Genomic DNA, 16,490 nt, shown 5'->3' with positions numbered 1-16,490 from the left:
CATCCTCATCCATACGCCCACCGTAACCTATTGAGCCGGATTTTATCCACAACCTGACGGTCATGGTATTGCTCATAGATTTCGTCGTTATGTAGGCTTCCGAATCGTCGCTCCTCATGTATGGGATCAACAACTCTTCGGAGGATTATTCCCTCGACCGCGGCCAAGAGTTCGCAGTTTTTCTTGCTAAGAACCCAAGTCTCCGGGGAATACATGAGGAATGACAAGATCATTGTCTTGTACAGTAAGTTTTTTGTAAGCTGAAATAGGCTCTGTTGGCTGACAACAACCGTGCGCGCATTTCATCATCGAAGCTGTTATCGGTTGTGATTTCCGACCCTAAATAGGCTAAATTATCAATGGTCTCAAAGTTGTAGTCTCTTATCTTTATTGTTCATATTTGACCAGTACGGTTTGATGTTGTTGGCTACTTGGTTTTTGGTGCTGACGTTGCTACCATATATTTTGTCTTGCCTTCATTGATGTACGGCTGAAGATCTCGCGCCGCCTGCTCGATCTGAATGAAAGCAATTTGTACATCTCGGGTCGTTCTTCCGATAATGTCGATATCGTCAGCGTAAGCCAGTAGTTGGGTGGACTTAAAGAGGATCGTACCTCTTGCATTTACCTCAGCACCACGGATCACTTTCTCCAGCCCCAGGTTAAAGAGGATGCAGGATAGGGCATCCTCTTGACTTAGACCGTTATTGATGTCGAATGGTCTCTAGAGTGATCCTGCTGCTTTTATCTGGCCGCGCACAGTGGTCAGGGTCAGCCTAGTCAGTCTTACGAATTTCATCGGGATACCGAATTCTGTCATGGTCGTGTACAGTTTTGCCCTGGTGCAACTGATGTCCAGGTTCCAATAGTTTTTCCATCGCTTGCCGCAGAGATAAAATCTGATCTGTTACTGATTTCCCTGGGATGAAGCGTCTTTGGTATAGGCCAATAATGTTCTGAGCATATTCGGCTCTCTGGCCTAGCAAGATAGCAGAGAATACCTTATAGATGGTACTCAGCAACGTGATACCTCTATAATTGCTGCACAGTGTGATATCTCCCTTTTTATGTATGATACAGATAATGCCCCGTTGCTAGTCGTCAAGCATTGATTCGTTGTTCCACGCCTTGAGCATCAGTTGATGAACCGCTTGGTGAAATTGGTCGCCTCCATATTTAACCAGTTTGGCTCTAATTTCATCGGCTCCTGGCAACTTATGATTTTTAAACCGATGAATAGCACGGGCTGTTCCTTCCATACTAAGTGGTGGCAGTATTTGTTCGTCGTTTTCATTTGGCGGGACCTCCAACTCGCCGAAGTTCTGGTTATTCAATAGTTCGTCAAAGTACTCAACTCATCGTCCCAATATGCCCATTCTATCGGAAATCAGATTTCCCTCTTTGTCTCGGCAGGATGAGCATCGAAGTGTGTAAGGCTTCATCCTACTGACTTGTTGCTAAAACTTCCGCACTTGGTGCGGTTTCTCCCCGTACTGTTCAAGTTCACAGACCTCTTGGTTCTCTCAGGCTTCTTTTTTCCGTCTGTTAAGTCTTCGCTCGCTGAAGTTCGTGATAAGTCTCTGCGCGTGCCCGCGTGCTTTGAGAATGCAACGTTACTCGGTATGCGGCATTCTTTCGTTCCGTTGCTAGTTTACATTCATCTTGAAACCAGACATTCCAATTCTTTTTGCGGCTGGGGCCAAGTATGTTTCTGGCTGTATTTATGATAACGTTCTTCAGGTGATTGTGAAGATCATTTGTTGATACTTCATCTCCAGTATCTCTGTTGACTGCGGTTATTGCGGCATCCATTTCCCTCTTATAGGTGTTGCGGAGCGCTGCACTAATGATGGCTTCAATGTTAACTCTCACCTGATTGTCAAAGGAGTTTCTGGGTATTGTTGTTATTCGAGCTCGGAGCACCATGCTAACGAGATAGTGATTCGAATCTATATTGGCCCCCCTATATATTCTGACATTCATCAAGGCTGACACGTGGTCAATGTTGTTGAAAGTGGTCCCGTCTGGAGAGGTCCACGTATGTTTGTGGACCGCTTTCCGCGCAAACTAGGTACTTCCAACAACCATTTCGTGTGACACTGCTAACTGAATAATCCGCAGTCCGTTATCATTTGTATTTTGATGTAAGCTATGGGAGCCAACGTATTACCTGAATACGAACTCCGTGCCTACTTGGCTGTTAAAATCCCCAAGTATGATTTTGATATCATATCCGAGATAAGCTTCGAGGGTTCGTTCTACTGCCTCGTAGAATGTATCCTTCTCCGACTCTTGAGTCTCCTCTGTAGGGGCTTTTATTTGGCTAAATTTGCCTCACAAGCGCAAAGTGCATAGTCGTTCGCTTATGTTTTCAAAGTCGATAACAGAGGTTACAATTTTTTCCACTAGAGTATATGGCGTAGCGATCCGGTCCCTGTCCAACGCATTTCCTGTAACGCTGTTCTTCAGCCCTATATTGCGACAAGGTATCGGCTAGCTGCTTGGCAGTTCTCTCTCTCTATATAAGGAGCGCAGGGTTCATGAGAAAATGCGCAAATCGTTATTCCGTTGTCATTATCGGATTCGTCGTCGTGTTATTCGTCCAGTCCGACGCTCCTGTAGTGGCTTCGTAACAAGTTGTTTTCCTTGTAGAGTTATCAGCCCTATCCAACCCCAACTTGGAGGACCAGTTGGTACAATTTGTCCCGGAGACTCGCTTTCATCCTTCACCGTCTGCAGCTTTTCGTTAAGAAAGAACTCCAAGTGGTCACGACGTGGAGGTGGAGATAGGGTTTCCCAGGTTTTATACTCCATCGTGGGTACCAATCCACGTTGCCCTGGGACCTATCCTACCCTTTGACCACCGCCTATGCTTGGGCCAAATTTGTAATTTCAGGATGAAGTTGAGGGGTTTTTTTGGCTAAATTTCTAAATTATGATTATTAATTAATAAAATTATTAACTCTCTTGAGGAGATAGTGAAATGGATGTATTTTGAAGCTTAGCTTTCATGAAGATGCACATCAATGGGATTTTTGTCAGATTTTTCGGATGAGCAGGTTCTGATAACAAGCGCTGTTGAAAGGGGTCTTTTCGGGGCTAAGATTTTGAACTCTCACTCCTACATATTTCGCTCGGTACCAGAAATAATGAGATCAGTTTCGGAAAGCAGTAATTGAGCTCTTTCTTCGGATATCATACATGACCACACGTTATGAAAAAAATGTTCACCCCCTTTCGATGTGTTAAGCAGCTCCTATCTTATCAACAGGAAATGGCGCCTCTGGCTATACGTAAATGGATTCACTGGCCAGGCTTTCTTCCAAAATTTCATGATAAAAAGTTCAACCGTTTCCGAGTAAATCGAGTGTGACAGGTGTAACAAATAATACATGGGAAAAAATAATCCTGGAACTTCGGTTTAGCTTTGCTTGCATATCAACTTGTCGGCCACGGGTAGTTGTGTACAATCACTGAGGCTGGTTTGCCCAAGTTGATAAAATAAATTCATTATGTAACCATTTCAAGTGTGCCTTCATGCAACTTCACTTCTCCGAACTCGATAGCCTCCGCGTTTCCTCTTAAAACAAACCGCGCCATTCCACGCATGGACTCCATGTGACCTTCCAACAGCGAGCAGCAATGCGAGTGTTTATACAATTTTGAGAGTACCTAATAATAAATATTGTCTGAAACCACTATGTGTGAAGAAAAAGAAATTTCGAAAAAATAAACATTTCTGCTGGACTTATTTTTAGACACCATAAACACACAGGAACTATTTCCACTTCTCAGGTGTTTATAATTGCAAGAATGCTCCAAGTCCACAGCCGCGATGAGTACATGTACAGAATCCCACGTAACTCTCTGTTTGATCGCGCCACTCAGGTATTCAATATAAACATGTGGAGGCCTGGATGCTTCCAATGTCTTGTTTCTCTCTAATGGGGAATTTTCCTGCTAATGACACTTGTCTTTTCCGATAGATCCGGCACCTAAACACGCAGGAATCGTACGTGTGAGGACATTACATCGACCCCGAATGACTGAGGTGTTGCCCTAGTATCATAATACTGAATACTGGGGGTGAATGGTGACGTCTTTATTTTCCAAAATGAAAAGCGAACCAGTTGCTCCATTTGTAGCCTTCACGAGCACACGCTACTTCGGAGTGATTTCTGACAGGATTAAAAGTGATGCTACACAATAGAAGTCTGCGGAAAACTTCTATTGATTACGAAATAATGCAGAGGATACTCGAGCTGCACGGGTCCAACCACGCTCTGCAAGTACTTCACTTACATTGTCTGCCAATGACACGTTAAACTGAGCAGCGTTCAAATAACTATGAAACAACTGCCTAGTGACCTGCACTCCCAGAAGGAATCAGGACTTTGCGCCATCATGTACCATTGCCCTAACGCGCGTGCTGCTGGCAACGAGCAATCTCAATTGAGGACTTTGGTTGCAGTTCAAGCATGATGTAACAGCGCAACCTAATTGCAAAACAACTCACTATTCATTTCATGATTTTCAATCAAAAAGTCTTGTACATATGAAGAGGGAGCTGCAAAACTTAATTGTATTTGCTAATGGTTTCACTGCATTGGGGAAATTAATTGCTCTTTTAGTGTGGGGGTTGATGAATGATGGAAGGCTGTGAAGATATAAATGTGAGCTGCATAGGATGCAGTCTACACTACACGATGCATTACGTGAATAACGGAGCTTGCATTCAGGGAGAGAGCTACATACAAACAGTGGAACGGATTGATTGATGGATTTATGGTTCACGTACAGTAATAGTGCATTGTGGAATCAAACTTAACAAGTCCCCTACAATTTCTATAGCATTTCATATTCAGTACGTGAAGCGCATTTCAAATTCAGGAACTCAAATGCGAAACTGCTGGTGTGAGTATTCGAAGTTATGCCTCTTATGTTGGTTTCAGGTCTATTTTTGTACCCAGCCATTTCAAAAGGTTCGTCCAACTTGGAAATTATTACCTTGCCGACAGGATTACCAGGTATTGAACGTTTTATTCAAGTTTCCACTAAACTGTCGGCAGATTAGAAACAAATTTAATGTGACATTTGCAATATCTACTCACTCTCGGCTTATTCAGATCAAAAACATTGCGTTGCAGAGTCCACAAATTTAAATGTAACAAATCTATCTGTTCACGATATTTCTGATTTTAATCTAAAAGGATCCCCTTTTATGGGGATTGTTATCAGAGACCACCATTGTTAAAGATACTAGTATTTTAAGTCTTGTTTTTATCAAGAGAGCCATTGTTTTAAATTTACCCCCTAATGTTATGAGTAGAAACTTCTTTCTCTCTTTTGGGTCCGCAATGATAGTCTATATATTTTCACTAGTTGAGAGGATACTAGCTAGGTCAATGTCCAATAATCTCAATTCTGTTATATATAGTATAATTTGAAGACAACTAATCAAAAACCGATCTAATAAATACAACAAAAATATACTCGTATGCACTACCGGGAAATGGTTTAAAAGTCGAATTTGTGGATTACACGGTCCAAGTTCTAGCATTGAGTTTAATGGCTTGAAGATTCCAAATCACCAAAATGTGAAATAAGTTTCATTCTATTGAACATTTTTATTTTCCCAATAAAGTCCTACCCAGCAGGTTTTCGTCATGGCACCCAGGCAATGTACTTATAGAGTCTAGTTGTGAGAGGAAACCGACAGTGTTTGTCGTGGGAAAACTCAAAATATTGTCTACTTGGTACCAACAACGTCATCCGCAAACTCAATTGCGTAAAACAGCCACAAACTATATTTAACAGACAGACTACACGAGCCCTTCCTAGATATAATGCAAACATAATACGCTAGATTGCTCGCGATTGCATCCAGATCAGGCTTTTGATAAAATAAAATGACTAAACCGATCACGATGAGCCGACTCCGCTGGTGAACGAGACAATGGCTGGGAAAAAAAGAAGATTCACGCTGCAAACCATGCAATGAACTGGTACAACTTCAACATTTATTGCGACTTTTAAATGCCACGAGTTCGAAAAAGGTTTGTTACTCAAAAAAAGACAAAAACAGTATTTTCTTGTCATCTCCAAAGAGGTAAATGCACTCTCGGGTGTTCATAACCATTAGCGGGAGACAAAAAGCCTTCTAGAGGAGACAGAATCAGCTTTTGACACTTGCCTTGGGTTTGCCACTTGGATACTTAAACAGCTGGATAAGAAAGAAGTCAGTATACAGCCGAAATGTTAACATGCATCCACCATCCAGTTAAATAACGTTGCAAGGAACGGTTGTTAGAAGTGCCAGGGTTGTGTGGAAGAATAAGATAGCCTAGATCCCACGTGGAACCACTTCCAATCAAATTGAAGACCTATAAATTCATCACCTATAAATTCTGGTAGACTTTCGAACATATTGTTGAGCTAATATTCACTTGGATCATAATTTTCGATGCGTAAGACCCCGAGCCAGGCATAATTCTAGACGTCATACAGGAAGAACAGTAGAAACCAATTGAACACAGCAATCAGGAATAGTATAATACCAATTGCCCTCGAACTGAAATTACAATCTTGGGAAAACAGATTAATCTACGAAATCGGTAAGATTTTGAGGAACCATACCAAGTGCTGCGTCTCCAGTCGTGAAAGAAAAAGTGATCTCTAATCGAACATTCGTTAAGAGAAATGGGTAGGAGTGCACCGACAGACGCGAACAGTCAGCCTCGTGAGTTGGAGATGCCACCAAATATTGAAGAAACCGTTTATATAATCTAAAAATTGAAAAATCATAAATGGCTTGGTCCAGCAAAGTTAATAAAATATGGGGACAACAAATTTTGTTTAGCTATTCATCAACTAGTATTAAAAGTATTGGATGATGACTGCATCCCAGACCAGCAATGCATTTGTGCCAAAAACAAAAGAAGACATATCACTGATATTACGGTACGGCGTTGCTGACTACCATCTAAAGATATTCTTTGCTATTCTACTTGAGAGGATAGAAAACATCATAGGTCTGTATCACAGGGCCAATGTGAAACTTTATACTGCGGCGGAGAGATGTACTGTGGTGTACTATCTTTAACCTCGGATTGGAAAAAGGGTCTGAGACTCAAAAATGTGCCCGAAGGTTACCATTTTCATTTAATTTATAGATTACCTTCTTATGCCGATAATATTAATATCATGTGTAGCAACGAGCGTGCTCTAAAGGGAACTTTCATGTAATTCAAATCTACGCATGCATTTACTTAGATAAAGAAGGTACTTGCGGGAAATATCTGTAGTAGTAGGTATTTTCTTCATCAGAAGGCAGTAGATTTTAAGTAGATAACTTTTGGGCGTGCCCCCTAGTGTGTACAGTATGTCTCTACCATACCCATACCAGGATTACCACCGAGTACAAAGCAGACTTTGTTACGGTTGGATCTCAGATCACGCTCCAACCATTGATAGGCTTCCAATGTTGGCAGTACCTCCACATGGAAAATTCGGGAAGACCGTACAACTAGACTGCACTGTGCGAATTGGAGGAAACTTCCGCAGCGACTTCACAGACCATCTTTAATCAGCCGTTGTAGAATACTGTGACATAACCTTGCAACACGTCGCTGGAAATTATCTGCTGATTGCAATCATAATAGCACTTGCAAATTTAAATTATTTTAATACACCTTTGGAGCGAAATTGAACACACTTTGATAAAAAAATACCGCCTACTACTGCTCACATATAAAAAGAACTAAATTAACTAAGTAAATGACTCAACTTTAAACTATGGTATTTGAATTACATTTAGCTGTAAAAAATTACAGTGGTGTATCTAAACGAAATCTAGGTCTCAAAATACATCTCTTTCCGATATCTGTACAAATTACGTTAATAATGGTATATTTTAGAAATTCAGCCGCAAACATGCTAGAACTACGACTAGTGACAGTGCATATTTAATAGGTTAGTGCCTAATTCAGATAGATATATTTATACTTTGAGCAAACGGTATTCAATACGTACCATACATGTACATATATATACTTTTATGCACGAAGTAAATTGAAAATAGGTGTGCGATCAATTTATATACATGCATAGGATACAGTATTCGGTAATAGGCAACGTTTGTTTGTTTAGCGTGAGCATAATATCTACGCCTGTATATATGTACGTTTTTCTTGTATGATAGTTTGAACAAGTATGAAGGAATATTTCGGGTTTTAAGCCATATACGAATGGAAAATGTGCGTAGAAATTTTCTCGCATAAGATGAACACAAAGCCTTTATATCCGAAGAGCCAGCTTCCGATATTCCGACTTGTTTTTAGTTATGTGAATTTCCAAATAAACTTTTGTGTGGGTGCATTCCAAGGAATTCAACTGTTTTATGACCGGAATCCTTGTTGTTAACAATAATGGGTTTATACCCCCTTCTTCTAAAGCTAAAAATAATTTCTTCAGTTTTAGCTTCGCTGATTTTATTATCCACTTGTTTGCCCATTTCAAGGTTCTGTTTACGTGTTGCAATATTATGTGAGCAGTGAGACCAGCCTGAAAACTTGGCTGGCAAGTGTATCTAAATAACTAAATGAAACTAATTTTGGGGGAATTAGCAGCTGCACTGGTTTCTCTTTTGTGCTTGAAACTTTGGCGAGATTTTGTCGAAATTTGTACTGGGAGGAAACTTATAAGACTAAACAGTTTAGCTTAACTTTTCTTATTCGGGCTTGGGGGGCTATGATCTTGTAGCTTCTACGGTAGTAGCTGCTGCAGAGGATGATGTTGAATATGCACAGTATTTTCGTTCTTTCTTCTCGGGAGAGGATTTTAGCATCTTTCCAGTTATTACAAGATGTCCCGGGGCGATGTTTGTACTCAGCACTCCTAGCATTCGATGTCTTATATTTGATTTTTGACTTTTTTGCTAAGAAGAAGTTGGCTGTTGACAATAGCTGAGAGTAACTGTTAGCCTTCGAAGATCTTCAAAGTGATCATCAATATGATTTTGACTTGCAGTCTTCCGTTGAAATGCAGCGCAACTCCAATTTTTTTTGAAAATTCTAACTGTATTTTGTGTTTATGAGGATAGTAGCCATTTGTGCTTATGAGGACAGTAACCTGAGGCAACAGAAACGGTTTGAGTCGATTTTTGATGTTGATAGGATTGTACATAACTCAACTTTTGACAACTACCGCGATTCCGCCTTCAGGTTTATCATCAGGGTGGTTTTCTAAACAAATTATGTATCTATTTTCGGATACCAGACAGAAGTCAATGTTTTCAGATTCTAGGAATATTTCTACTACATTTTTATGGTTGTAAATATTGTTGGCGTTACGACTATAGAGGACGATAAAGCGGATGACAATGCAGTAAATTCTGGATTTCAAAGGTGCGTTAATCCATTGATCACAAAGAACATCAGTTCATTCAACTTGCGTTAATGGTATTCGACAACAACTGGATCGGACAATAATTTAAACACCCTGCTGGGCTACCTTTCTTCTTCCATATTGCAATGGTGGTAATTTCTCGCCAGTCGGATGGTGCTTTACCTTCCTCAATAGCCTCAATTGAAGTCCTCACTCACAGTGTTGGGACCCAATACTTTGCTCTCTAGAGATGAGATGTCATGTCGTCAGGTCCCCTCCATTTCAGTCGCGGTTGAATTGCTCCAAATGTCGGCAATGCTGATGGAAGTGGAGGATTAAGAAATTCTTCAGTGGAAATTTGCTCGAAATATTTTCGTCATCCACACATCGCGGCTCGTCAGTCGGTAAGCAAAGTATCGTTCTTGTCATTAACGTAACCAAAATGTTGGTTATCCTGTGCCTGTTGCTATCGGAGTTACATGGTGGAGACGTTTCTTTTCAGGGATCTCCATTTCAACATCATTCCAAAGCCAAGAATCTCAGTTGGTTAACCGCTTTCCCGGTTTGGTGATCCCAAGGGTTCCAAGCCGCTTTGTGGATCGTTTCTTTAACTTCGTTAACCACGATTCTTCCAAGTTCGTAACAGCTAGTAATTGCGTAAGTGAGATAATTTCTTTTCACGAAATTGCCGACGACCCAGCATTTTCTTCACGATGCTTTATCAGTGGCTTGATTCGCAAGATACGCTGTGAGGATTTCATGTTCTTTTGGGCCATGACCGAGAATTTTCTGGGCAAATTTATATCTAATGAACATTTTTGATAAATGCTGATACACAAAAATATCTCAAATTCTCGTCTCTTCACGGTCAGAATTGAACTAATGATGTTGCGGCTTGCCGGTGCGTGCATTTAGTTCAACTGGTGGGTGGGTTCATTGCACGCTTGTCCGGCGTCATTTTAAGGTCGAACTGTACGGGGATGTCGGGCTTTAAGGTCACCTGCAATGACGATATAGTCGTCAGCAGACAGGTTACAAGTCTTTGCATTGAGACTTGCTCGGTAGGTCGACCTGCCTGTGGTGTGTATGCGGTGAAAAAGTGGATAGTGCGATCAGATGATATAATGGTGAGCTTTATCATCAAATGGTTCGACTTCCTTGATAGCATCAAAGAAACTCTCAGAGATAGCAATGCCAATATCGTATTGAGTGTGTAGGCTACCAAAATAGAGAAGTTTATAGCCATTTTTAGCCCTTTCCAAAGTTTTCCCGTAAGGGTACCAATATTTACCGCACAGACACGTGTTTGTTTTGTTCGGGCTAATTTACTTACGCCGCACATGCGACAAGAGTCTTTACCTATTTCTCGACAGGACCGGTCCTCGTCCTGGCATTTCTCCTGTAATATCTGAAGCGGCAATAGTGTACTTCCGAAGGAGTAACCCCACGAGATTGTTGTTATAATTTCATGGAAACTTTAACTTGCATACAAAATCGAGTCACAACACAAATCTCTCTGCCACCGGTGGGATTTGATCCTGGACCATAAGTTATGATTGTCTATCGCTCTAGACATAAAACTATTTGGACATTTTTTAACATAATAATGGAATTTAACTTTCATTTTTTTAAGAATCAACATGCGATATTAATTTTATTGTTTACTTTTCAGAAAAAAACACAGGAATTATATATATAATCATCAAATATCCAGCGCCCATTCAGCAATGAAAAAACGAAAGGTAAGGGACGTACCTATGCTAGCAACCCTTAGCTGCTGTAAGCTTCATTAAATTAATAGCGCAGTAACCATTATTTGAACAATTCAGTCCAACCCTTCAATATGTAAATTTGCAAAGCTGTAGTATCTATAAATGTGACTTTATTGCTCGAGAGAGTAGCAGAAAAAACTGAAGATATGGAAATCGGTTCCTTTTGCTGGAAATTGTGCCTCATCTGCTTGTCTTTAGTCGAATCTTGTTAACAGCATCACTGCTGCTTTCTATTCATTTCTTGTTTCTATCTCCAGAATGCCTGATACTCGTATTTCAGGCGAGTATTCTTTTGTGAATATATACAAGAAAGCTTCTTTCCTTCCGCCCCCCTCCCCCTTGTAACTGCTTATTTACTACATCCTAAACAGTAGGAAGTCTTCGATTTCACATATCGTCGCCCTTTAACTTACTATAATAGAAACATCTGACGTGAGTATTTGTTTCCTCCTTTGTTTTCAGCATTCTTGTCTTTGACAAAACGGCATTTCTATGTGGTCGGATAATGTCATATGATTGACCATCAAAGTCTTCAACTGGCAAAAATAGGATTATATTCACAATTTAAATTCGAAATTCCCAAGGCAATACAAGCAGCCTTCCCATCACTTACTCAGAGGCAAGTATTTGAAAACTGTTAAATAATTGCATACAAACAATACTTGGCAATTCAACGCGAATTTAATTATAATTGGAAGCGCAGCTATTTACGCAAACGTAATTCAGTAAATGCTCTAGCTAATCGTTGGTTCCGGATGGTTCAAGTGGTTAGAGCGCTGGGCTGTCGTAGCAGAAGGTGGGGCGGTTCGAATCTCACTGGTGACTGTGGGATTTGTTATCGTGACTGGATGTCGGATACCAGTCGACTCAGCTGTGAATGAGTACCTGAGTCAAATTAGGGTAATAATTTCGAGCGAATACAATGCTGACCACATTGCCTCCTACAGTGTATTGTAGTATACCGTTACGGTCTTGAGTGAAGTGCTCTAATACACTTGAAGGCCCTGATCCAATATGGATTGTTGAACCAACGATTAATAATAATAAGTGTCATGAGGGAAAACTGTTTGGAAAGTGCAATGCGAATGGCGAGCGTTTAGTCAATTTTGCAGGTATCCACGACATTGTACTTTAAACATATGGTTCATCAAACGATTGACTCATCTTCCTACATTTCATAGTGGAATCAGTGAAACGCAAATCGACTATACTCTCATAAGAAGCCGATATTTTACCACTGCTATTGACTAGAAAGCCGTTCCCTATGAGACCATCACATCTCAACATCGGCCGTTGATTGTGGACTTGCGTACAACATGAGGTGCGCATTGACCTGGGCGTATCAAATGGTAGCGATTCCGTGAGAAGAAAGAAGAAAATCTCACGCGCTTACCAGCCATTACGAAGGTGGAAGGGTCATGGAACCAAGTTAATGACACCATCCAGCTTTACAATAACGATGTTGAATATATGAATATACGTTTCAAGTTTCTCCGCGAGAAAACGTCGGCAAATTTGCAAATTTACAAAAATACCAATAGGGAAGCAAAGAAAGCGATCGCTGTTACTCGAGCGGTCTATTGCAAAAATCTTTACTTTAAACTGGACACTCGGGGTGGCGAGAGAGATCTGTTTCGACTCGTCAAGAGCTGGCGCCAACGCACATAATATATCAAACACTTCGGTTGTGTTAATGATAAGAACGGTACTTTGCTTACCGACCAACAGGCTGCGACCGATAGATGGCGACACTATTTCGAGCAGATTTCAACGTAAGAATTTTTTCATCCTCCACTTCCAGAATCATTTCCAACATTTGGAACCATCCTATCTAGCAGCCTCTCTGTCAGCCAGACCAAAAGGAATTGGCCGAGAAGAACCTCGCTTGCTGGTCGTGATGCAGAAGTTGAATACTCCAAGGCCAAATTAGGGCCATCTGACCCGAATTGGCAAGTGTGGCCTTACCAGGGATATACTTGAACCACGGAAATTTCTGTATTCACATGTCACAATAGGATTGCAACTTCATGTACTTTCAACATGGTTGTAGCGGTTGTCCCCTAGTGGGAGTTTCATGAAGTTTGTAGTTACAGCAGAGCCGAGCTCAAATATAGAGCTGTGTTTCAACTCGCTTGCTCAGGGAGAGACACTCTCAATCGAAAAGAAAAGTTGCTCGGATTCAATTGAGAGGGGAAAACATAATAAAAATAAAATAAAAATGAAACGGTTCAATGTATTCCTCAAAATTGAAAATCTAGCTTGGTGACTTGACAACTATATGCCAGAGAACTTTTCGCATTGCTAACCTCGCCATACGATTAGAACCTGTGCAGAACAAAGCAGCTGATGATGCCTGTAGCGCTACGAAAAATGGCTTCATCCAGCACCGATGTATATGATATATTTGTTTCCTTCATTTCATCCAGCATATATTATTAGCTTTTATTATGTAAATCTAGGAAGTTCACTTGGGCCAAAGCGGCCTGCAATTTAAAACTTTCATCACAATCAATCCGTTAAATTATAGATGTTAAAAGTCTAAAGATTGAATTTGCAGGGGAATAGGGAGAAAAGAGAAGGTGCCTTCTTTTTAACCCCATTGAAAACTCCTGGCTGTCAGCTGTCAAAATGATATCAACACGCCTAGAAGGCGGAATAGGGGCCTCCTAATTACCTAACCATTAAGCTTAACAATGATATGAGGATAAACCCACTCTCAGAAATTTTTTAATGGTTCGACCACCACGAGTTTTCATCGTGTATCCAAAAAATGCACAAAACCTTTCATATCTGAAGTGCCGAACTTCCGATTTACGATTTATTCTATGTGTCCCCTCCCAAAACGAAGAAAGTATTCCTACAAAAAAAGCTACAGAAAATATAGTTATTAGAAGGACTCAAGAGAGAGCAGAGAATGGTAACCAAAATGAAATCACTTACTAATTTCGGCTTAATAAATTTTACTGCTGATCTTCACAAATTCTTAATATGATGAAGGGGTGAAGTCGAGTGTAAGGGAAAAATTCAGATAAAAATTGAATCAAACATAAAGCTTAAATGTGGCATTAAAATCTACTAGTCATGAAATCATGCGAATAGTTATTTATATGAAGTGCGACCTCACACTCGGACGATAAATTAAAGCTCTATAAGCAATAGATTGATTGATAACAACCCTCAATTGGAACGGTCTACGACTTACCTCTAACCGATTATCTCTTCATAATAAATGCGAATAGACATTTACAGTGCAAATGTGTCCATGACCATGTATAGCTGGCATGTAATATCCTTTGCCCCCTCTATGATAGGAATAAACCACTCCTTGTGCCACAGTTCGTCAACCACCCTTACGTGCTTCGACGATGACTATTGGTGACGTGCTTAAGCTCCTCTGAAAACTTCGAAGTAAAGATTGTACTGTTACTCCCTAGATTCGTAATGGTAGCATTCTAGCCTGCATTTTGGAGGATTCTTGGAAAACAAAACCTTATTGTCTGCCTATGGCTGTGTCTATCCCTCAGGCACGTTTCTCGAAACCGTGATGCCTAGAGGCTTAACATTTAATGACAAAGAAGTGGAAAACACCTCCATACGGAGAACGAAATTTTTGTAAGTTGATCTTAAGGTATGGAAATGTTGCAATTTTTTTTCACTAAATATACACGCCTTAGGTAGTACTTTGGCAAGGAGGTAGCAATCTTGCCATCAGTTGTAAAGTGGGGGATTTGGTGGATTTAATAAAAATGAAACGCGTCATTCTCAGAAACAACATCGCCAAAAATTTAAATAAAATCACGAGTCTGTTCCAATAGGGCTTGTAGGCGTCGTACCGTACTTCGAATTTACTCAAATGAACAATGTACTATCATGTTTTGAAAATTTAATATGACGCGCTCGTACCTCTTTACTAGTAAGTTTGGTGGAAATCCTACCTTTATTAACTTAGTTTTAGTAAGTCAAGAGCGTCAGTTTCGTATAAATTCACTACATCGTAAAACATTTATTTATTTATTTACCAAATGTAAAGTTTGCAATAAAATATTGTAAGGACATACATCAAAAAATATTGTAAGGACATGTATCAAAAGGAGGAAACAAAAAGAAGATGGAAACTGTGAATGCCCACACATGAGTTACACCTTTCTACGGTGAGTTTAAGAGGATATCAAATGAGAGATCTCGATTAGTACTCTTCGAAGCCAGTATTATTTTTGATAATTGTTGGAAGGTAGGGAGAGCCGGGGTCAAATGTGATAAATTTTTTGTCGGACCCATTCTCAGAAATACCCAGGTAGGTAGGTAGGTATCAGTGGCCGCTCCGAGGAGCCCAATTAGCGCATTAGTGCGCCGTTTTGATGCCACAAACTCCTAAGACCGTGACTGTTGTTATAGGAACAGGGAAGCAGAGTCCAGCTGGCTCGGATCTTCAGAACCAGCCCGTAGCATTCACGAAGGAAAGCAGCTCTCCGACCCTGCAGCTAGAAATCTCACTGAGGTCCCCAAAGAATGGTTTACCCAGTGTCCGCAGCCTGACTCGAGCCAGAGCTGGGCAATCGCAGAGAAAGTGCATGAGGGTTTCCCTTCCTTCTCCGCAGCCTCGGCAATGTGAGTTGTAGGGTAAGCCGAGCCTAGCGGCATGGTCCCCTATGGGCCAGATGCAGACCGCCGTAATCTTGAATGCATTTGCACGCGTCTGGCACAGGAGCTCTCGTGATCGGGCTATCACCTTGATTTGGCACAGCTTGTAACCTTCGCCATCTCAGGCCCGCGGCTGCTAGGTAGAAATTACCCAACTGAAAAATAAAAAAAATCATGAAGCTGGCTCTATACGGTGTCCAGGCCTCCAAATAATCTCGTTATCGATATCTACTCAAATTAAGTTAATAATAGTGTATTGCAAATTTTTTGGAGAATTTGAATAGAAACCCCCCTTAAGTTTATCGTAGCGTATAGACTATAGTATGAAACATATTATCCCCAAGTTAGATTAAAATCGTACTGTTACTGACAAAGTTACAATAGCTCAAAAATGTCTTTGCCGTACAAATTTACTGCAACCCACAATACTTGACATCAATATCACATTAAAGTGAGTAGTTTGACATGGTACATATACATTACGGGCTACGTACAAATGCGATAGTTTTGCCCTTAAATATGCTTACATTAGGAAAAAACAAAACCTTCTATACCTGAAGCGTTTAGTTTCGTGTTTCTCGACTTGTTTGTTTGTTTGTTGACAAAAGATTGTAAAACAAGAGACTCAAATGGCTGCACTGATTGTCACGAAATTTGGTGGGAAGGTATGGTCTGTGACAGCTATTGGCCCCA

The 16,490-nt window shown here is 40.6% G+C and overlaps 1 protein-coding gene across 11 annotated transcripts in view; it reads left to right on the top strand.

The window, feature by feature from the left end:
- LOC119657839 (potassium voltage-gated channel protein Shaw) overlaps positions 1-16,490 on the top strand; it is a 354,266-nt gene that overhangs the window by 32,272 nt on the left and 305,504 nt on the right. For 10 of the 11 annotated variants that reach the window (XM_038065040.1, XM_038064998.1, XM_038065014.1 and 7 more), the window contains exon 2: positions 11,057-11,126. The exons of the other annotated variant lie outside the window; for it this stretch is intronic. The gene's annotated coding sequence lies outside the window, so the exon portion shown is untranslated. The remainder of the gene's footprint in view (positions 1-11,056; positions 11,127-16,490) is intronic. 11 annotated transcript variants of the gene reach the window in all.

This window comes from Hermetia illucens, chromosome 1 (assembly GCF_905115235.1).
Source record: "Hermetia illucens chromosome 1, iHerIll2.2.curated.20191125, whole genome shotgun sequence".
Classification (NCBI taxonomy): domain Eukaryota; kingdom Metazoa; phylum Arthropoda; class Insecta; order Diptera; family Stratiomyidae; genus Hermetia; species Hermetia illucens.
The sequence above is the reverse complement of the archived record's forward strand: the minus strand, read 5'-3'. Positions and strand labels throughout refer to the sequence as shown.